Source organism: Saccopteryx bilineata, chromosome 4, assembly GCF_036850765.1.
Source record: "Saccopteryx bilineata isolate mSacBil1 chromosome 4, mSacBil1_pri_phased_curated, whole genome shotgun sequence".
Taxonomy (NCBI): Eukaryota; Metazoa; Chordata; class Mammalia; order Chiroptera; family Emballonuridae; genus Saccopteryx; species Saccopteryx bilineata.
Window position 1 is genome coordinate 218463828 of NC_089493.1, and position 23832 is coordinate 218487659.

A 23832-nucleotide genomic window follows, 5' to 3' on the forward strand; every position below is an offset into this window, starting at 1 on the left:
GGGAGGGAGGGAGGGAAGGGGGAGGGAAGGAGGGAGAGGAGAATGGGGGAGGCAAGGGGCACAAAGAAAACTAGATAGAAGGTGACGGAGGACAATCTGACTTTGGATGAAGGGTATGCAACATAATTGAATGAGAAGATAACCTGGACATGTTTTCTTTGAACATATGATTTATTGATGTCACCCCATTAAAATTAATAAAAATTAAAAAAAGACATTTATTTCATCTTAATTTCTACTAGTATAAAATGTTCATCAAGAGTCTCTCAACAAATACTACAAACATATTTAGAAAAGAGTAGCCTTATAAATGCAAAAGAATGAATCATGTTCTGGTAATGAGTTTATCACTCATGATTTTTGGCCTGTTTTACCACATTTAAATATTTATACCTTTGTCTATAAAGTAGAAACATTACCTCCTGAATATTTTCAAGTAATAACGAATAAAATCTATTTTAATACTAAAATGTGTATGCTTATGTAATGAGTCATAATGGATTTTTTAATAAAGCATCAAATGGCATGTGACATTAGGCACTATAAAGAAGGTTAAAATTGCTTTAACAATCGGACAAAAAGAAGAAATAGAAATAAAAGTCATCCAAATTCAAAAGGAAAGTAAAATTGTTTTTTGGTAGATGGCATGATACTATATATAGAGAACCCTAAAGATACCACCAAAAACTACTAGAGTTGATAAATGAATTCAGTAAAGTGGCAAGATACAAAATAAATATCCAAAAATCAGTTGTATTTTTATACACCAATAATGAACTATTAGAAAGGGAAACTAAGAAAACATTCCCACTTACCATTGCATAAAAATAACATTGCAATAGCCTGACTGGTGGTGGCACAATGGATAGAGTGTTGATCTGGGTTGCTGAGGTTCCAAATTTGAAACCCCAAGGTCACTGGCTTAAGCACAGGCTCACCAACTTGAGCACAGGGTCACCAGTTTGAGCATGGGATTATCTACATGGTCTCTGGCTTGAGCCCAAAGGTAGCTGGTTTGAAGCCCAAGGTCACTGGCTTGAGCCCAAGGTCGCTGGCTTAGCTGCAGCCACCCCCATGACCCATCAAAGCATGTATGAGAAGCAATCAATGAACAGCTAAAGTGATGTGACTACATGTTGATGTTTATTTCTCTCTCCCTGTCTGTCTCTCTCTAACATGTGAACTTAAAAAAAAAAGGTAAAAATTATAGTTCCCAAACTTTCTTTGTTTAAATGTGTTGTAATGTTTTCTGTGAGAATATCTAAACTATTCCCATCAACCCCCTACCTGCAACAAACACACATATATTTAAACAGATTTTGCAATTGCAAAATAAGTAAAAAAAAAAATCTATGCAATTATATTAGATGTTTCAAAATACTTAGAGTAACTTATCTAGGTCACAAAGTTCTATAGAAATTTGTTCTTTCATGTTCATTGTACTTTATCAAGGTATCATTAGGTGGACACTACAAATCTGTTAATATTATGTAGGACATTCTTAAAGTCATGTATTGGTGTTTCAGGATCTATCTCATGGCCATTAAAGGTCTTGATATTTGATATCTTTAGTTTAAAATAAATGGAAAAGGTAAGCATCCATGAGCAGGGATGAGCAATTGAACAAAGACTATTTCTGGGTTATAATTAGAATCAGTAGACTATGATTTTAGTCCTTGATTCATTAGATTTGATCCAAAGGGGCCATATATTTATCTGGATTTTAAATTTATAACCTATGGAATAGTAGGACTAATAGTTGTTCACCTCATATTTCATAGAATTGCTGTGGTAGTTGCTTTACTTTATGATTAGTTGTTTTTCAAACTTTGAAGTGTAGAGAGCCACTGCGTCTGAATGTGTCCGGCCCACATGCAGCTGAGAGCAGAGGAGGGGCCCTGCTCGGCCTTGAGGGACCTGGCAAGGCAAGGTCAGTAAAACAACTTGAAGGCTGTTTGTGGCATTGACACCGAAAGCAGGACCATAGAGTGTCAGACTGGGATAACAAAGGACCCAGTCCTTTTGAAGCCCCAAGAGATTACCAGCCTGAAAACAGACTTGGGGTCATTGTGTCTCCATCAGAGCACAATGTCCCACCTGGCCCAAACTTTATCTATGTCTCTGTGTTTTCCTTAGTCATCTATCCCCCCGCTCAGGTCTTCACTTCCCCATGCTGGTTACGGCACTGAAGTATTTTAATTGCTGAATTCTAAAGTATTTACAAATTGGTATTATATATATATACACACACACACACACACTGTATTATTTTCATCACGTTGCGTTTATGTCAGGCAGACATGTTGAGCTAACACATATTTACACTAAAGATATTTTGAATGATTACAACTCTTTGGATTTGCCAGTGACCTTGAATTTCAACTTAGTTTCTTATAAGTTTTTAACAATACAAACTGTGCATTATTCTCCCTTTCTTTCTTTTTTATTAAATTTATTGAGGTGAGGTGACACTGGTCAATAGGGTCATATAGGTTTCACCTTTTTCTTTTTTAAATAATTTTTATTTTACTTAGAGGAAGTATGGATTTAAAACTAAAATGATTTTAGAACTCTTCTTCATAGGACACTTCCAATCCATTGGCAACATTGTCATATTCTATCTTCAGAATATGTCCAGAATCTCACCATTTCTCTCTAGCTTACTGCTACCATACTGGTCCAATCTTCCACCAGGGATACTGTAATAATTCCCTAACTGATCTACCTACTTCCACCCTTGCCTCCTATAGTTTGTTTCCCACATGTGAGTAATCTTCTAAAATATAAGACACATTATATCTTTTTAATGTTCAAAATCCTCCAATGACTTCTCATTTCATTCATTCTTAAATTCATTGATCTACAAAGACCTGTATGAACTGGGCTCCCTATCTCTCTAACCTCATGTCTTATTATGCCCTCTCTCACTCCATTGCAGGACCCTTGGCCTTCTAGATATTCCTCAAACACAAGGAATACTCTTGTATATGTTCTACTCTTTATCTCTAAATGCTGTTTCTCCCAATATTTTCATATCATTCTCCTTCACTTCCTTCAGGTCTTGCCTCACATGTCTCCTTTCTTTCCTGACTATCTTCTACAAATAGCACCTTTTCCCCCTCCTCTTTCTTTTACTTTTCTCTCTAGCACTTATTTCCAATTAATATATATTTTTATTAGTTTATCATCTGATTTTCCCCTTTAGAATGTAAGTTCCATAAGGTCAAGGACTATTTGATAATTTTGGTAGATGCAGAAATGGCTTTTGACAAAATTAAATAGCCATTTATAATAAAATTCTCAGAAAATAGAATAGAAAGGAATATCCTCAACCTGATAAAGGGCACCTATGAAATACCTACAGTTAACTTCATATTTAACATTGAAATATTGAGTATTTCTGCCCATAGACCAAGAAAAATGCAAGAATATTTGCTTTCACCCCTTCTGTTCAACAATGAATTAGGGGTCCTAGCCATTGCAATAAGGAAAGAAAAAGAAATAAAAGAAAACAATTGGGGAGAAAATGGTAAAACTGTATTTCCTCCCAAACAACATGATTGTGTTTATAAAAAATTATGCCCTGGCCAGTTGGCTCAGCGGTAGAGTGTCGGCCTAGCGTGCGGAGGACCCGGGTTCGATTCCTGGCCAGGGCACACAGGAGAAGCACCCATTTGCTTCTCCACCCCTCCGCTGTGCTTTCCTCTCTGTCTCTCTCTTCCCCTCCCGCAGTCAAGGCTCCATTGGAGCAAAGATGATGGCCCGGGCGCTGGGGATGGCTCTGTGGCCTCTGCCCCAGGCGCTAGAGTGGCTCTGGTCGCAACATGGCGATGCCCAGGATGGGCAGAGCATCGCCCCCTGGTGGGCAGAGCGTGCCGGGTGGATCCCGGTCGGGCGCATGCGGGGGGAGTCTGTCTGACTGTCTCTCTCCGTTTCTAGCTTCAGAAAAATGAAAAAAAAAACAAAAAACAAAAAACAAAACAAAAAAAGAAATTACAAGGAATCCACAAATCAAATACTATGGTAAATAAGTGATTTGGGCAAAGTTATGCAAAAAAGGTCAATATAAAAAATCCATTGTATTTCTACATGCTAACCATTATCCACTGGAAATGAAAAGAACAATTATATTCACAACAGCACTGAGAAACATAAAATATCTAGGGATAAATTTAAGAAAATATGTGTAATATGTGTACATTAAAAATGTCAAAATGTTAATGAGAGAAGTTTTAAGACTTACGTAAACGAAGAGATATATGGGATTCAAAGATCATTGAAATGGAAATTCTCCCTAAATTGATTCAATGTGGTCTCAGTCAATAGCTCAGAAGGATTTTTGGTAGAAATTGATAAATCAATTCTTAAATTTATGTGATATTGCAAACAACATAAAAAACACTTTTGTAAAAGAAACACAAATTTGAAAGAATTTTATTGACTAATTTCCAGATTTCCTATAAAGTGAGAGTATATAATTTTGTTAGTGAAATCAGTGTGCACACATAACTTAACATAATTAGTAATGAATTTAAAAAGTGAATCCAAACATATATTGTCAATTGATATTTGACAGTTTGTTTTCTACTCAAATGATACTGGAAATGAAACCCAAGACTTATACTGTAAACAAAAATTTAATTGGGTATTAATCAGAAACCTAAATATAAGAGTTAAACCATGAAACTTATAGAAAACTTTTAGAAAAAAATAAACATTCATTGTAACCTTCAGATAAGTAACATTTCCTTGGGGCATAAAACACACAAGTCATAAAAAAATAAAATTGAGAAACTAGACTTTCCTAAAGTTAAAAACTTGTGTTCTTCAAAAGATACCAGTAAAAATTGAAATGGCAATACAAGAGGTATAGGAAAATATTTGGGACATATATATCTAATAAAAGAGTAATATTCCAGATATATAAAGAACTTTTACAACCTAGTTAGAAGATAACAATTCAAAATGATATTGGAAAAATATTTGGACATTTTACAAAAGAAACTATCCAAAGGGCCAATATGTCCATAAAAAATTGTTTGATGTCTTCAGAAAACTGCAAATTAAAATTACAATGATATACCTCTACAATCTCACTAGAATGGCTAAAATTATTTTAAAAAGCTGACATTGCTAAGCATTCTCATATATTACTACTAGGAATTTAAGATGATACAGTCACTCTGAAAAATAGTTTTCTGAAAACTTAAACATATATTTAATCATACAACCCATCTATTTGCTCTTTGATATTTGCCAAGAGAAGTGAATATTGTACAAGGACTTATACATAAATGTCCATGGCAGCTTTACTCATAATAGTCCCCAAATGTATACAATCCAAATGTCTATCAACAGGCAAATGGATAAACAAATTATGGCATATCCATAAAATGGATGACTACTGGGTGGGGCAGTAGGGAGGGAGAATGAGTTACAGAAGCATGCAACTACATTGACAAATCTCAAAAGATTTATGCTAAATTTTAAAAATTTTTAAAAAACAAACCCAAAAGACTGCATACTGTTTACAGGAAATTCTTGAAAGAAACAAAACTAATTTATCATAATAGAAAGTAGATCTGTTCACTGAGGTTAGAGAAGGAGGGAGGATTGACTGAAAAGGGTATTACAGAGAATTTTGCAGGAGGGCAAGAAGATCCTCTTCTTTGTATTTTGCAGGGGTGGTTTACTCGAACATATACATTTGTGAAGATTGTACATGTAGAATGGATTCATTTTATTGCATGTAAACTATAACTCGATATAGAGTTTATTTTTTAAAAGGCGGCTTTATGAGAAAAAAGATGTAATTCATGGCTGAAAACAGTATCTTTAATTATAGAGCTTAAAAAGTGGGAGATCTTAGGGTACAATATTGAAAAGTCTGATTTTTTTTCAACCCCAACTCCAACTCCATTGTGTGTTACAATTTAAAATGGCTGGTAAATGATCCTGGTTGGCATGATAAGAAAGGTAAAGAAGTCACCATGAAATTAAAACAATGATTCCTGTTAAGCTTATGAGCTAGTATAGAAGCTCTAGCCTTTGTGAACATAAAAAGTAGTGTTCTGGAGATTCAGTCATCACAAAAATAAAACCCAAAAGGCTGGGGAGGTAATGAAAGGGGGGTGGTGCTAATACCAACCTGGCTTCTTTGCTGGGACTGTTGTTATCTTGTTCTGCATTTATCCAGGGCTGTATTTAGAAAAGATTAAATCAAAACTGTGAAATTAAAACATGATGAGTGACGGTTGTGAGAGACAACAGCTGTGGCATTAGATTTTCATCATGTCAGTTCTGAGATCTGTATTTCAGGTCACTTTTTTCCACTGGCACTGATCCTGAAGGACAAGAATTGTCTTTCTATTGGCTACTTTCTAACCCACCTGTTGGGGTAAAAGATTAACAGGATTTCCATGGGAAGTGAGCCATTTCAGAGGTCTGGGTTGAATAGGGTCTTCATAGAGCACTTACCTTTAGAAATTAGCAAAATATTATCTTGTGTTATCAGCAAAAACAATCATGTATTATATTTTCATTTCAGGTAGAGAAAACCTTCCTAATCACAACATACACTTCAAATGCACACCCACAATTAAAGAGCTATATTTTTCTCAGTTTCATGAAAAACATATTATTTGAAATAATTATAACTAATATATAGTCAAATAAATCTAAAGTAACTAAAAAATTCAAAGCATAAAAGGAATTTACCTTATTTATTCCTTTCTTGATAAATACATAATTTATAGTCATGAAACTATCTCTTCTATAAGATAAAGTTATTGATAAATGGTTAAATATTAATATTTGGATAACTAAACTGTGATAGCTCTATACAATGGAACATTATCAGCAAAGAAAAGGAGCAAACTAGTGATACATGCAAGAAAATGAATTAATCTTAAAGGTATTATGCTAGATGATAGAAGCCAAATTCAAAAGGCTACATACTGCCTGGTAGCATTTATATGGCATTAAAGAAGAGTCAAAACAGAGGAAAAACAGATCAGTTGTTGACAGGGTCTGGAGATAGGGTAGGATTTGACTTTAAATGAGTATGTAGGGACTTTGAAGAGTGATGAACTTATTCTGTATTTTGATTGTGGTGGTGGTTATATAACTGTATGAATTTGTCAAAACTCACATAAGTGTGTACCAAGAAAGTTCAAAATTACTGTATATGAATTATACCTTAATTTTTTAATCAATATTTTCATGCAACCGTTCCAAAAAAGAAATAAAACATATTTTAATGTGAAAGAGCTATTAATGGTTCTCGCAGATAATGCAGATCTAAAATTCCTCATCAGATTCTAAATGTACCTAATGAGTCATCAGACTGTTCTATTAATAGAAATTGAATTGTGTAAACAGCAATATTTTAGTAAGGATATAAACCTTATGAAGAGTTGTGGAGACTACTGCGGGTGTTCATTGCATTTGTGTTCAGATGTAACAAGTAAGTATAGGAGGTTTTGTATATTTATTTTGCTATTTTACTTTTGAGAAATTAAGACATTTGACTGAAAGGAAACCAAATGTCCTATGAATGTTTTTAAATTACCTTCATAAATTGTTAAAAGTGTATAGATCATTTAGTTTGTGCATATGATACTAGTTATCCAGCCTAAGAATGTATTAACATATCTATTTATTCATCATTATAATCAATGTAATTCTTATTAGTAATATTTCTACAAAAGGAGCATTTTAGTATTACTTTGTAAGGGTGACATTTACTGTAACAGTACCTGGAAGAAAAAATCAAGAAGGAAGTGAAACCTCCTCTGATCACTTTCCTATGTATGCTAATTGCATTATCACTCTTGGAGTTACTAGGGCTTGAAACCTGGTAGAAGTTTTTGATTCTTCCTTCTTTTTTCCTCATTCCTAGTCTTTTGCCAAGTTAGGAGGCACCTACCCTGCTTTGTCTTGTATAATTACCTCTTCTCCAAGACACTAGCAACTATTTGGCGATGACCAAAACTGGATATATGTATGAGCCAGGGAAAGTATTAAAAATACAGAGATAGATATGCCCCAGCGAGATAGCTTGGATGGTTAGAGCATCATCCCAAAGCACAGAGGTTGCTGGTTTGATTCCCTATCAGGGAACCTACAGGAACAGATTGATGTTCCTCTCTCTCTCTCTCTCTCTCTCTCTCTCTCTCTCTCTCCCTTCCTCTCTCTGAAATCAATGAAATAAACATTAAAAAAAAAATAGATATCTATCCCTAACCCAGAGGTCCTGAATCAGGATGTAGGTAACACTCAGAAATCTTTAAGAGCTTCTTAGGAAAATGTAGAAGGCTGTCTATTTGCAGCACTCAGAGTCTCCCTTCTCAGAAACTGAGACATGTCAGAAAGGGTAACAGTGAAAAGTGGGAGAGTCCTACAGAGAATAGTGAACCATAGAGAATGATGTTTCCTCTTTCCCTACTTTCAATTGCCTGCCTCAAAATATCTGACAGTCAGGCATTTGCCCCAATTAAAGCAAACAAACAAATCAATGCTGAAGATTCTCATAATAGTCATTAAAAATACTGTGTGGGGACACTATGACAGCTAGTAGCACACTGGAATAAAGTCATTCTGGAATTTGAGGACCAAAGAGCTTATGTGTCCTAAATAAATGTCTTTCTGGAGCCTCTTTTTAAATAGAAAAACATGACCAAGGATACCTAGATATTTGAAGACAACCTGCAAAATGAAAAAAACACATCATTAAAAAAACCTTGTATAAAGAAACATTAAAGAACTATTTTTTTCCTAAAAACAAACTCCAATAAGTTATCAGATATAGTCAAGCAGAGAGGATGTTATAATAAAAGAATAATCAGACATTAAGTAAAAATCTGAGGCACTAAAAATATAATTGCCAAAATTAAAATATTAATAGAAAGATTAAAAGGTAAAATTAAGGAAATTTCTCAAAATACACAGCAAAGAATCAAGAAAACATAAGATGAAAGAAAAGCTATAAGAAACTTAGAGTTGGGGCTTCTAGTCAAGAAGGCATTGTAGGTAAATGTGTTACTCACATAATCCTACAACCACATCAAAATTACAACGAATTCACAGAACGACCATTATTCAGAACCTCCTGAAATCTAGCTGAAAAAACATCCTCTAACTAAAAATATAAGGAAGTCACATGAAGACAGGTAGGAAGATTGAAACAGGCTTTGTGGTTACAGGGTGAGTATGGTGGTTGTGGAGGTCCCCCTGAGGAGTGAGGAGTACCATCCAGGGTTCCAGTATCAAGATGAGAAGTTCTTTTGACTTCTAGTTGTGAAAAACAGTGGATATTGTGGCTGAGTCCCAAAGGGCTGCTGGAGTCCCAAGCATTCCTCTTAAAGGGCTCATACATGGACTCATTCACTGACAGACTCACTCACTTTGAGTTCCAGCACTGGGACAACAGCTTGAACGGTGCCAGATACTTGCAGGGAAAAGCTGAATTGTCTGGCTTTAAGACAAAGGCTGGAAGAGCAGCTTTCTTTCAGATAGAAGTGCTGGTAGAGACAACTGTTCCTTTGCTGAGCCCTCCACATACAAAGCCAGCAGGTGAGTGCCATATCTGAGTCTCCATCAACCTGGTTAACACTGTTTGCCTTGCCCTGGTGATTCCCTGAAAACCCACCACACACAACATGCAAACATACCCAAGCCATTTCTAGTGGCCTTTCCTTATAAATTACCTATTTCAGCTCATGCTTTGGACTTTCCAAAAATATCTCAAAGATTCACAAACCCCAAACAGCATTCAGTCTTGCCATGCTACGTACCTCTTGCTAACTGGCTCCAGGCCTAGTGTTAGGCCTTGGTTTGCAGCTTGGCCTCTCCCGGGCATCTCCAAACCCAGCACACGTAGAAGCCATCTGCAGATTAAACATGTTGAATAGTCCCAGACAGGATAGAGGCATCAGCAGCTGATCTTGGCCTGTACCTCTCGGGAGGCCTCAGAGCCTAGTGGATATCTTCAGAACATCAACTACATCTACAACTGACACACTCAAGGGGTGAATTCAGCAGGCACCAGAGTCCTGCTGAAGTGAGTACTGCTCCATGTGGTCAACCTCTGCACAGCAGATTATCCATAGTGGTTGTGACCAGTGCTCACAGTCAATTGTTCTGGGGGGAAATCACTCCCATTGATGTGCCAATAGCAATTAAGCTTCAACTACAATAGGAGGGAGCACACAGCCCACATCAGGATACACCTGAAACACCCATCTTAGGTGACTGAGGAGGCTGTTCCACTGGGCCCTCAGGACATGTAGTACTTAAAGACACTCTACCAAGACCAAAGACATAAACTCCATAAAAAGAACTAAATAAAATAGAGACCAGCAACCTACCAGATGCAGAGTTTAAAATATTGGTTATAAGAATGCTCAACGAATTTAGAGGGAGAATAGATGAATTTAGGGAGAACTTCAAAAGAGAAAGGAAACATAAAAATGATGGTAGAGAACATAAAAAAGAATCAGTGAGAAATAAAAAATACAATTACTGAAATGAAAAATACATTACAAGAAATCAACAGTAGAGTAGATAAAGCACAGGATTAAACCAGTGGTTTGGAAGATAAGGAAGCAGAAAACACACAATCAGAATGGCAAAAAGAAAAAATAATCCAGAAAATAATGATAGTTTATGAAGCCTCTGGGACAACTTCAAGCATATCAACATTTGCATCATGGAGGTACCAGAAGAAGAGAAAGAACGAGGAATTGAAAATCTATTTGAATCCTAACCTGGTGAAGGAAATAGACATACAAGTTCAGGAAACACAGAGAGTCCCAAATATGATGAACCCAAAGAGGCCCACATCAAGACACATCATAATTAAAATGCCAAAGATTAAGCACAAAGATTCTTAAAAGCAAGAGAAAAGCAGTTAGTTATCTACAAGAAAGCTACCCTAAGACTGTCAGTTGATTTCTCAACTGAAACTTTGCAAGGCAGAGGGATTGGCACAAAATAAGCAAAGTGATAAAAAGCAAGGACCTATAACAAAGATTATTATACCCAGCAAAGTACCTTTTAGAATCAAAGGACAGATAAAGATCTTTTTAGACAAGGAAAAACTAAAGGAGTTTTTCATCACCACACCAGTATTACAAGAAATGTTAAAAGGTCCTCTTTAAGAAGAAAAAAAACCACAATTAAAATATGAATAATAAAATGGCAATAAATACATATTTATCAACAACTACTTTAAATGCAAATAGATTAATGTTCTAATTAAAAGACATGCTGGTTGGATGGATAACAAAATAAAACTCTTACATATGCTGTTTACAAGAAGCTCACTTTAGATTGGGAGGCACACAGACTGAAAGTAAAGGAATGAAAAAATATACCTAATAAAAATGGAAGCAAAAAAAAAAAAAGCTTGGGTAACAATACTTTCACCAGACAAAATAGACTTTAAAACAAAGTCTATAACAAAAGGCAATGAAGGCCCCAGCAGTTCCACTTCTGGGTATTTATTCAAAGAATCCCAAAACACTAAATCAAAAAGAACATATTCATTCATATATTTATTGCAGCATTATTTACAATAGCCAAGAAATGAAAGCAAGAATATTGTCCATCAATAGGTGAATAAATAAGTAAGAAGTGGTGCATATATACAATGATATATGACTCAGCCATAAAAGAAATAAAATACAATCTTGACATCTGCCAAAATGTGGATGGACCTAGAGGGTATTGTGCTGAGTAACATAAGCAAGACAAATGCCATGTGATTTCACTTATATGTGTAATCCAAAAAGCAAAATAAATGAGCAAGCAGACCAGTAACAGGTTCACAGACACAGAGAACATTTTCCTGGTTGCCAGCGGGGATGGAAGTTGGAGGAATAAGTGAAAAAGGTGAAAGAATTAAGAAGTACAAATTGGTAGTCACAGAATAGTCATGGAGATGTAAAATACAGTGTAGGAAATACATTCAATAATAATCTAATAACTATGTATGGTGTCAGGTGGATACTATAATAGATTTATCAGGGTGATCACTTCATAAATTATATAAATGTCTATTCACTGGGTTGTACACCTGAAACTAATATAATATTGTACATCAACTGTAATTAAGAAATATTAAAAAAAGAAGCAGACTTGGCCTAGATAGTTAAGCTCTAATTAATAGCAGTTAGAGAGATCTCAGAGAAAATGAAGAAAAAGAAAAGAATTGAAGGGAGCCATAGTCCTCATATTGAAAGTTTCTGCTAAGTTATACATAGAATAAAAAATTTTAAATGCCTACAACTAGAAACAATATCATATAGTTACAGAAAGCTGAGAACAAGGAGAAGAGATTCAAAGGTTGAAGAGAGGAAAATAAAGAATTCAAATTCAGGCTTTCATCTGTTTTCTTATCTGCAATAGTGTTAAAAGACAATGGAACAGTGTTGTCAAAGCGTTTAAAGAAAAAAATTATTTTCAATCAAGAATTCTATACCCAGTTTGAATATTAATTAAATTTAAAGGTAGAATAAAAACATTTTCAGGTATGCAGAAATTATTATGTTTATTTTCCAGGAATTTTCACTTTAAAAGATACTTAAACCTGACCAGTCAGTGGTGCAGCAGATAGAGCTTCAGACTAGGATGCTGAGGACCCAGGTTTGAGCACAGGCTCATCTGGCATGAGCATAGGCTCACCAGCTTGAGCATGGGGTCTCTGGCTTGAGTGTGGGATCATAGACATGATCCCATGGTCGCTGGCTTGAAGCCCAAGGTTGCTGGCTTGAGTCCAAGGTCGCTGGCTTGAGTAAGGGGTCACTAGATCTACTGTAGCCCGTCGGTCAAGGCATATATGAGAAAGCAATCAATTGTGATTTTAAATGCTTTATTTTCTCCTCTTCAACCTTTGAATCTCTTCTTGTTCTCAGCTTTCTGTAACTATATGATATTGTTTCTAGTTGTAGGCATTTAAAATTTTTTATTCTATGTATAACTTAGCAAAAAATTTCAATATGAGGACTATGGCTCCCTTGTGAATTGATGCTTCTCATCTCTCTCCCTTCCTGCCTGTCTGTCCCTATTTGTCCCTCTCTCTGCCACACACACACACACACACACACACACACACACACACAAAAGATACTTAAGAGTGGAGGAAATGTATACTGCTCATAAAAATTAGGAGATATTTTATAGTTTCAGATTCATTTTGAAATATTCCCTAATTTTTGTGAGCAGTATATTAAGAAACAAAGATATAGGATCTAAAAACAGTGGCTCTAACCTAATTCCTGTATTATAATGCACAGGAGTCTCAGAGTGATAGCTGTGCAACCGGTCTAGAGAACAATCATTTCAGGGGTAGAAGTGGTACAAGCAGCTAGAGGTCTAGAAAACAAAGTTTCCAGCCTGACCTATGGTGGTGCAGTGGATAGAACACTGACCTGGAATACTGAAGTTGCCGGTTCCAAAGCCCTGGGCTTGCTTGGTTAAGACACATGCAACAAGCAACCAATGAACAACTAAAGTGAAGCAGCTATGAGTTGATACTTCTCGCTTCTCCACCTCTCTCTCTCCTCTCTCTGTAAAATCTATAATAAAATAGAATAGTTATAATAGTATACTGTAATAATAGTTATTTGAGTGTAGTCTCTCTCAAAATACCTTATTATGAGGAATTCACTTTCTTCTTGTGTTGATGTGAGATGCTACAATGCCTGTGCAATGAGATGAAGGGGGTGAATAACGCAAGCCTTGTGACATAGCATTAGGCTAGTATAAGGATTATTTGAACACACACACACACACAGTGAGACAGCAACAGTCCATCTGGTAACTGAGATGGCTACCAAGTGACTAAGGGATGGGTAGCATGTACAGTACGGATATGTCAGACAAAGGTAGGAGTTGTGTTTCAGCCAGGACTTCATCATGCTACTCAGAAGTGTTCCATTCAAAACCTATAAAGTGTGTATTTGTGGAATAGTCCATTTACTATTTTTGGACCATAGTTGACGATGGTGGACTGAAACTGCAGGAAGAAAAAGCAGATATGGGGGGACTCCTGTATTCATACTCTCTGCTATTGATTTAAAAAATCGTTTGAGGCTTAAATATTTTACTTAACATCGTTGGTGGGGTCAGTGAGCTGAATCCTTATCTATCATAAGCATGGAAAAGGGGTAATACAGTTCCAGGAACATAATATGTAGTTTATAAAGGCCACTTCTTAATCTTGATAAAAACACCATTAGAGAATTATATTTAAGTACAAGTTGTTCACCATGATATTCAAGATTCACTATACTTTCAAAACAGCTAGGCGGTAGGGGGATTTACTCTACCTATATGGTCCTTACTCCAGTCAAACAAAACCATATCCACCATGAACCGCTGCCACAAACATGAACGGAAGGAGACTGGTGAGAGGAAAGAGTAAGGATTTTGAGAGAAGCTGGGAAGCTGGTATACCTTTATCAAATTAAATTTCATCAGTAGAACACACACACAAAAAACACGTTTAGTGTTGGCAAATATGACAGCTTAGGTTATTCTTTGCTATCAGAGAAAAGATCACATTTAGCCTGGCATAACAGGTACTCTGTTTCAATTAGCCCCCTGGTAAAATAGCTCTAGTTAGAAACTTTAGAGTACTTTTCTTTAATCTCCCTAATATTTCAAATATCATGAGAACCAAAATGAAGAATTGGAAGCAACATAAAGAAGATTATTGGTGCCTACCAGCAGCATAACGAGAGTGATTCTCTCTTGTGTACCCCCGGCAATCTGGGTGGTTCAGAGGGAAGATGACTCAGTTCAAAATACAGGGCAGTAATGATAGCTGGTGAAAATCAATTGAAACAAACTGAAAGGACCTTTGTTATATTTCAAGAATACATATTTTATGTATCATGAATGCATACCACTGTTTCTAGTCTTCTTAGTGAGCTGGCTGCAGGCAATGTGTGTTGTCCCATCAATAGTTACGTAACAGTTGCAGTCCTTTGGTTGTAAGCTATAGAGACTAACTAAGGCTGATTCTTGGCCCCATTTAAAAAAATTAACAATAAATTATAGAAAAATAAAAAATAAGGATCTGAAAACAATAAGTTAAACACAAATATTGAAATTAAAAAATTTTTAAATAAAACAATCAATTAATTATATTGTGAAAGATACCGGATAGCTCTCAGCACAAAAGGAAGAGCTAAACAACTAGAACAGGAGGCGAGCAGCAACCAAGTTTACTCTGGTACTGTCCGTGGTAAAACAAACAAACAAACAAACAACAAAAACACCTGGTTGTTATCTTTGAGCGCTACCACTGAAATGACTCAGCTTCAACCACTTTCTTCAATTTTGAAACTCACCCAAATTTAGACATACAGGGCAGAAAGTAGAAAGTCACGTTTTTTTCACCGTTGGGAGTAAGGTGGGGGAGGAAACACTATGGTTGACATCCTACACAGAAATGTTGCAAATATGACAAGAGTTTTCTCAAAAGAAAGAGGGAGAACAAAGGCTGGCAAACGGAAACAGATCCCCACTATGCACTGTCGAAGAGCTTTAAAACAACGCTGTTCTCTTAGAGCCACCTCTCCGGTCCTATTCTTTCTTATCCTTTCTTGTGGTTATAAAGATTCCTTTTACTTTCTTGCCCTGATCCTAAGATATTTTTAGTTTTTCTGTCAATGTGTTTATAGTTTTAGCTATAATTATTTTTCCTTTTATTTTAGGGCTTAGTTTTTGTTGTCAAACTAATCTTTGTGGTAGAATTTTGTTGTAGCATGTACCATAGAGAGATTAAAACTTGTAAGATATTGTTTATTTGTCCATAGTATTTCATTATCATAATTATCATAATTATTAGTAGTTATCATAATTAATAACTACTGAGTTTTCACTGTGAATTCAGCATCATGTTATAAGGGTTCCAGATAAAGTTTCCCTGAAAGAGTTCATTATCTAGTTGAAATAATTCAAGATAAAAATATGAAATAACAACTAATAAGAGAGAATAAGCAATTATTTTATAAAATGTGATCAGGTTATTTTAAAATAATGCTTATTTATAATGTTCTTTTTCACATAATATATGTCCACTTATTAAAAATACAATCTTCAAATCTCCTTGTTATGAATTAAATTGTGTCCCCTAAAGAACTACATTGAAGGCCTAACCCCTATGAGTCTGACCTCATTTGGAAATAAAGTCTTTGGAAATGTAATCAATTTAGCATGGGTTCATTTTCCAATATAAGTGGTCCCCTGATAAGAAGAGATTAAGGACAGAACACATAGGGAGAATGCTATGTGATAACACAGGCAAAGATTCAAATGATGTACCTATAAGTCAAGGAAGGCCGAGGACCCACAGCCACTACTAGAAGCTAGGAAGAGGCAAGGAAGGATTTGCCAAAGTCTCTGGGGAAGGTGGCCCTGCTATTGACTTGATTTTGGATTTCTAGCCTCCAGAAATGAGGAGGAATACGTTTTTATTGTTTTAAGCCAAGCACTGTGCAGTTTGTTATGGCAGTCACAGGAAACTAGTACTCGTCCACCTATTTCTTCTTTTTCCTTCCACCAGCCCCAGATTGTAACTCTTATCATAACTGTATAACAGTACTTCCCAAGTTTCAATATACACATAAATCACTTGAGGATCTTGTTATAGTGTTGATTCTGATTTAGTAGTCCTGCATGGGGCCTGAGAGTCTGCATTTCTTAGAAGTTCCCAGGTGTTGTCCCTGCTATTGTTCCTAAAGATCACACTTGGAGAAGCAAAGCTATACAGTAAATAAGAGAATCAGCAAAGAGATGTCACTGTCAGTTGTGTTTCAGATCTGGGCTTTTGCCACAATGTCAGCAAAGATGATACAGAAAAACTTATTCAGTGACATGGAAAGAAAATGAATAAACAAATACAATATCCAAGGGAAAACAAATAAGGAAAATATCAAAATAGACTTCCATATTACTCTCCAATCATTCCCACTCTTCCTTTCCCCAAAATGATTTAGAATACAATGATTTTAAACTTGCTTTCTAAAGAGGTGAATATGTATACCAATATAATAGTAAGTTGCTATTTCATGTGGTCTCTTTTAAAATTGACTTTAGAGAGAGAGGAAGAAAAAAGAGAGAGAGGGAAACAGCAGTTTGCCTGACCAGGCAGTGGTGCAGTGGATAGAGCATCAGACTGGGACTCAGAGGACCCAGGTTCAAAACCTCGAGGTCACTGGCTTTTGCATGATGTGTGTGTCGCTGGCTTGAGTGTGGGATCATAGACATGACCCCATGGTTGCTGGCTTGAGCCCAAAGCTTGCTGGTTTGAACAAGAGGTCACTTGCTCTACTGTAGCCTCCCAGTCAAGGCACTTACGAGAAAGCAATCAATGAACAACTAAGAAGCTGCACAAAGAATTGATGCTTCTCATCTCTCTCCCTTCCTCTCTGTCTATTCCTAACTATCCCTCTCTCTGTCTCTCTGTCTCTGTCACACACACACAAAAAAAAAAAAAAAGAAAAGAAAAGAAAAGAAAAAGAAACATCAATTTGTTCTTCAACTCATTTATGCATTCATTGGTTGATTCTTATCTGTGCCCTTACAGGTTATCAAACTCCCAACCTTGGTATATCGGGTTGACACTCTAACCAACTGAGCTACCTGGCCAGGACTCATATAGTTACTTTTAATTTTATTTTTTCAATGATAATTTCAAAAGAAACAGTGTTGAGTAATAGATGAGTAAGCACTATAACAGAACAATACAGACCTACTACCCTGGGATTAGTTGGTCTATTGTACTTGGGTATATAGGTAGTCCATGGGTTATGAACGAGATAGGTGCTGTAAGTTTGAAAATGTTTCAGTATTTATTGTTATAGAAAGACAAAAATAAATACTATGTTAAGACAAACATTTGTCTAAGTTGTATTTTATAGGCAAATGTATCTGTTCCAACTGATATACAAATTCAACTTAAGAACAAACCTACAGAACCTATCTCATTGGTAACCTGGGGACTCCCGGTAGTGTCAATTTGCAAAGTCCAGATACTAACATGCAGAGCTAATCACTGCCTGCTGGGGGGCTTCACCTTCAGAGGTATGTTTCTTTAAGTCTGGATCTGACCAGGAGTATTTAAAGACTCTGTGGGTAATTCCAGTATCATGTCAGGTTTAGGAAATACTAGTCTGAAATTTTAAAAGTTTACAGATACTTCATTTTATTTTATACCCAAATTTCTACTTAAAAAAAAAAATCTTGTATTAATATACAGATAAGCAAACACAATATTATATATAAACCAGTTTTAGAAATATAATTGCTTGAAACCAGAACTTCAAAATCAATTTTAGAAGAAAATGTTCTCAATTGTAAGGATTTCTCCTAGAGTCTTTACAGACTAATGTCTCACACTCTCATTCTCTGGCTAGTAGTTTTCAAACCTACGTGTACACAGGAATCCCCGATGGGCTTATCTGTTTCCAGGACCCATCTCAGGACATTCTGAGTCTGTAGTTCTGAGTGTATGTTTGCCAAATATCCCCAGCACTCTCCTTGCAGGTGGCCTATGGCTACTATTGCAGAAATACTGCATTACTGTTACTCTCCGTGTTGAACCTGGAGAGAAAGAAATGGATGACAACTCAAGAATGAGGATTTTAACATTCTAAATAGATTACAAGGCCTTTCAAAGAGTAGTGACTGACTGAAAATGAGCATGGCATCTATTCGCAACTGATATGGCAGATAAAAACATTTTATAAAGTGTTCCCTGTTTGTTTGTTTTTTATAGTAAGTCACTCCAGGCCCACCATGATGCCAAGTTCCAACCCGATCTGCATCACCACAATAGTAGGTTTGTGCCAAGTATAGGTATCAGACATATTGCAAAGATAACCTTACAGAATGTGAGACAAAGTTAAGACATGAGCTTGGCATGACAGAAGCAAAATCTGCGTGTAGGTCATCTCTAAGTCATTGTGGAAGGAGACATTGGGGATTTGTTCCAACAAGCATTTAATGAAAGAATTTGATTAGGGGGCTATTAAGCTCTTGAAGTCCAAGAAAACAAAGAAAGTCAGTTCCCTGCTTGGTCGGGATTCCAAAACTGTAAAATCTGCCGTGCTCTGTTTAAAGCTGCAGAACTGGTCTAGCGGGCAGGGACTCGGAGCAGGCAGTCAGCGAGGACAGGCAACCGAATGGCTGACTCTGGAAATCAACCAGCAGCCCGCGGTGAGTCAGCGCTGAGTCACGCTGCGTGCTACGTGCAAGCCAAGGCGGCGGCAGCGAAATCAGCGGAGCTCCGGCCTTCCTGGAAGACCCTCCCCGGTGCGGTGCAGGGAGAGCAGCATCCCCTCCACGTCCCGGCAGGGCCTCTGCAGTCACTCACTAGTCTGCACGCACAACCCTCTGCCCCAGTCTAGTGACGTTCAAGGTTCAGCACGCAGGGGGAGTCACATGTGACAGTTGGTTACAGAGTTTAGGCGGATGCTTCAATCCCATATGTTTCCTCAAAACTGAGTTTCCAGTTGTTCTGGCTTTTTTCATTTGTTAGCTTTTACATATTTTTTTCCTTTTTCCTGGCAGAGGAGTAACACGTTGAACTTTTTATAGTTTCCAATATTTTAAATGAAGCACAAGAAGAATGGATTTATAAAACATGTGTTGAAAATTATGCATCAAATCATCACATTGCTTTGGGGTCTAAAATTATAATGTGGCCAAAGTTAAGACTTAGAATGTTGAGTAACTGGGGGAAAAGACTGAACTGTTTTGACTTGTCTTTAGTAAAACAAACAAAAAAACTTTAATATTTTGTCTAATCTCCTCTTCTAATAACTAAAGTGGTCTAAAGACTGGAGAGATATTTGATAATTTGATGTGTGGGGTTACCAGAGAACAGGGGAGCCATGTCTTTGTGTGCCCTGTACCTTAATTAATATTCGTTGTCCTGAGGTACAAATGATACTTTGTTGGTCTTACAAAATGTAACGGCAATAATTACATCTATGCTGAAAGGTAGCAGGTATTATGGCATTAAGGGTAGCTAGTCAGTGAAATACTTCTGGTACAGTTTCAGTCATTATTATGTAGGCAATTTTTTTTTTTTTTTTTGTACTTTTCTGAAGTTGGAAATGGGGAGACAGACAGACTCCCGCATGCGCCGACCGGGATCCACCCGCACGCCCAACAGGGGGCGATGCTCTGCCCATCCGGGGCATCGCTCTGTCGCGACCAGAGCCACTCTAGCGCCTGAGGCAGAGGCCCCGGAGCCATCCCCAGCGCCCGGGCCATCTTTGCTTCAATGGAGCCTCCAATGGAGAGAGACAGAGAGGAAGGAGAGGGGGAGGGGTAGAGAAGCAGATGGGTGCCTCTCCTGTGTGCCCTGGCCGGGAATCGAACCAGGACTTCTGCACGCCAGGCCGATGCTCTACCACTGAGCCAACCAGCCAGGGCCTATGTAGGCAATTTAAAGCTGATTTCCAAGACAGCGTCAGATTGAGTCTTTTATAAATTGTTCTGCCAGCTGCTGCCCATTGTTCTGCTGCTTTGGGAGAATTATGTCCTTATCTCTCTCTCTCTCTCTCTCTCTCTCTCTGTCTCTCTCTCTCTCTCTCTGTGTATGTGTGTGATGCAAAACAGACTGGTTCTCGCTTTTCTTGCAGAGAAGGAGACTGAAGTAATTAGAGGTTGAACTGACTCACAAAGGTTACAGAGAAGCATGACTACCCAATTTATTTTAAAAGAGGGAAACTCTACCAAACAAACAAAATTAAGGAAACATGAAAATGTGAGATGGTGAAAGCCCAGCAAAGCAAAGTGAATAGAGTAGACCAGAAATGGAATCGAATATACTTGAACTATTCATGACCAGAGCTATATTTATGTCCTGGCCTTTAAAAAACAGATGTTAAATTATTCTCATTTAGAAAATTTTAAAATTCAACTATGTATATACATCATTTCATGTTTTAAAAATTGGCCCTGGCTGATTGGCTCAGCAGTAGAGCGTCAGCCTGGCGTGTGGAAGTCCCGGGTTTGATTCCCGGTCAGGGCACACAGGAGAAGTGCCCATCTGCTTCTCCACCCTTCCCTCTCTCCTTCCTCTCTCTCTTTCTCTTCTGCTCCCGCAGCTAAGGCTCCATTGGAGCAAAAGTTGGCCCAGGCGCTGAGGATGACTCCATGGCTTCCACCTTAGGCACTAGAATGGCTCTGGCAGCAATGGAGCAATGCCCCAGGTGGGCCGAGAACCGCCCCCTGGTGGGCATGCCAAGTGGATCCCAGTAGGGCGCATGTGGGAGTTTGTCTGCTTCCCCGCTTCTAACTTTGGAAAAATACCAAATAAAATAAAATAAAATAAAAATAAAAAATAAAAAAAAATTGTGCCTGATTCTCATTCATTATTGTTAGATTATCCATACTGACCTTGGCACTTACAAAGTTACACAAATTTCAGTTTGAAACACAAGTTCACTTTTTTAATAGTTTGAACTCAAGCTACTTAGCTTCACTAACCTCTCGTTTCTTCCTCTGTGAAATGGAAATTATAATCACTATTCATGGGTGTATAGGCATGATTAACAGTGATGATGCCTATAAAAGGTTTAGCACATTGCCAGGCACATTTTTAAAAACCCCTCAGTAAATGAAAGCTTGTATCCTGTCATCATTGTTATTAAACTTGATTAGGCTATTGATTAAGTCACAAAGAAGTAGTATTTTGTCTATATTATAAAATTAATAAAAATTTTGGGCTATCACAAACATGTTTTTTTAGTGACTTTGGGCAAGATCCTTGGATAAAACACCAGGGCGAGTGTTTACTATTCTTTATGAGAAGACAGCTGAAGGAAAAACAAGGAAAATCTAAATCAGGAGAGTGACTACAATCATGAGTGGGCCAGAAAACTGGTAAAGTGATGCAAAAGAGCCAGCCAGCAGCCCTTTTCTTCTGTTCTCACAGTGAGAAACTTGACGAAGTAGTATAGTAGTCACTAGACAGAAAGAATGTAGCATTTCCTCTTTAACTTATAATTTAACTGTCTTGACATAACATGCAGTAATTTTTTATTTTGTAAAGATATAAATTTGGTTCTTTCTGGGTGTAAAGCTAATGAGACACTTATCTGGACCAATCTCCCATTGACCTTTCTAAGCAGCTCTGAGCCCTACATTCCCTATAAAAGGAAATGGTCATAACATTCTCTGACATAATAAAATAAATATTTCTTTAAGAATTACCCTTAGCGGCCCTGGCCGATTGGCTCAGTGGTAGAGCATTGACCTGGCGTGCAGGAGTCCCGGGTTCGATTCCTGGCCAGGGCACATAGGAGAAGCACCCATCTGCTTCTCCACCCCTCCCCCTCTCCTTCCTCTCTGTCTCTCTCTTCCCCTCCCGCAGCTGAGGCTCCATTGGAGCAAAAAGATGGCCCGGGCGCTGGGGATGGCTCCTTGGCGTCTGCCCCCGGCGCTAGAGTGGCTCTGGTCATGACGGAGTGACCCCTGGATGGGCAGAGCATCACCCCCTGGTGGGCGTGCTGGGTGGATCCTGGTTGGGCGCATGCGGGAGTCTGTCTGACTGTCTCCCCGTTTCCAGCTTCAGAAAAAGACAAAAAAAAAAAAAAAAAAAAAAAGAATTACCCTTAGCCCAGGTGGTTAAATTATCATCCCAATATGCCACAGTTGTAGGTTTGATACCTGGTCAGGGCACATACAAGAATCAACCAATGAATGTATAAATAAGTGGAACAACAAACTGATTTTCTCTCTCTCTCTCCCCCCCTCTCTCTCTTCCTTCCTCTCTCTCTAAAATCAATAAAAAATTATAAAAAAGGAATTACCCCTAAAAAAAGCAACTGCTTTGTAAATGATTGTCATTTTGTATTTACAGAGTCAAGAGGTGAATGTGATCGCTCAAACAACTGCATTTTATGAGAATTATTTGCTATTATGGTTTTCCATTTATTTTTTTTCATAAACATGTTCGGTCTCCGCAGTCTTTAGTACTAGATCCTTGAGTCTGAATAATGAACAGGACAGTGCCCTGATCATAGAAGTTATGTTCCAATAGGGAAAACACACATTTAAAAAGCTAAGTAATGAACAAATTCAATAAACATTAAAAGTTCTCCAAGAATTGATAATTGCTAGAAAGGACAATTCATAGGGTGCCACCATAGAGAATAACGGAGGGAAATTATTTAGAAGATCCAGAAGCTGAAGCCTGAAGCATGAGAAGGTTGCACAACGCAGGGAGGATAACAGCTCAGGTAGAGGGCACACAGCAAGCACAGAAACCTTAAGTGGAGAGAACCTTGGCTTTGTGAAAGAACCTGAGGTCTGAGAAGTAAGTAAGCCAGTTCTTGCAGAGTTTTGAAGGCTATATTGCAGTCAGTTTGGATAATATGCTCAGTCAAGTTGGAAGCCATTGAAAAGTTTCAGCAGGAGTTTCATAATGTGATTTACATGGTCGGATTACTGCTGTGTGGAGACTGCATTGCTGAGGATAGAAATAGAATGGGGGGGCCCTGTAGCATACATTCAACAATAGATGATGAGGCTGATATTGGGACAGTGGAAATAAAGAGAAGTGGATGAATCTAAGATATATGCTAGTGGGAGGAGAACCAGAATGAGCTGACAGATTGGAGTGAGAGTCAAGAGCAATAGGAATCAAAGATTACCTCTATTTTTCTAGGAGTTGAGCATTTGAGGAGTCATAAGGTCTTTGTGTTGTTTCCCTGGCCAATATTTAAAGCCAAGAGTTCTGACACACATGTGCACATATGTACAGACATAAAACACATACTTGTGAAAACACCCACTGCCACTTGTGAA

At 37.4% G+C, this 23832-nt stretch overlaps 1 long non-coding RNA gene across 1 annotated transcript; it reads left to right on the forward strand.

The window, feature by feature from the left end:
• Positions 1–7404: 7404 nt before the first annotated feature.
• On the forward strand, positions 7405–21294 carry LOC136334044 (uncharacterized). The gene is made up of 3 exons (XR_010731119.1): positions 7405–7465; positions 20661–20814; positions 21129–21294. It is a non-coding gene; the product is annotated as an uncharacterized lncRNA (long non-coding RNA).
• The last annotated feature ends 2538 nt before the right edge of the window (positions 21295–23832 follow it).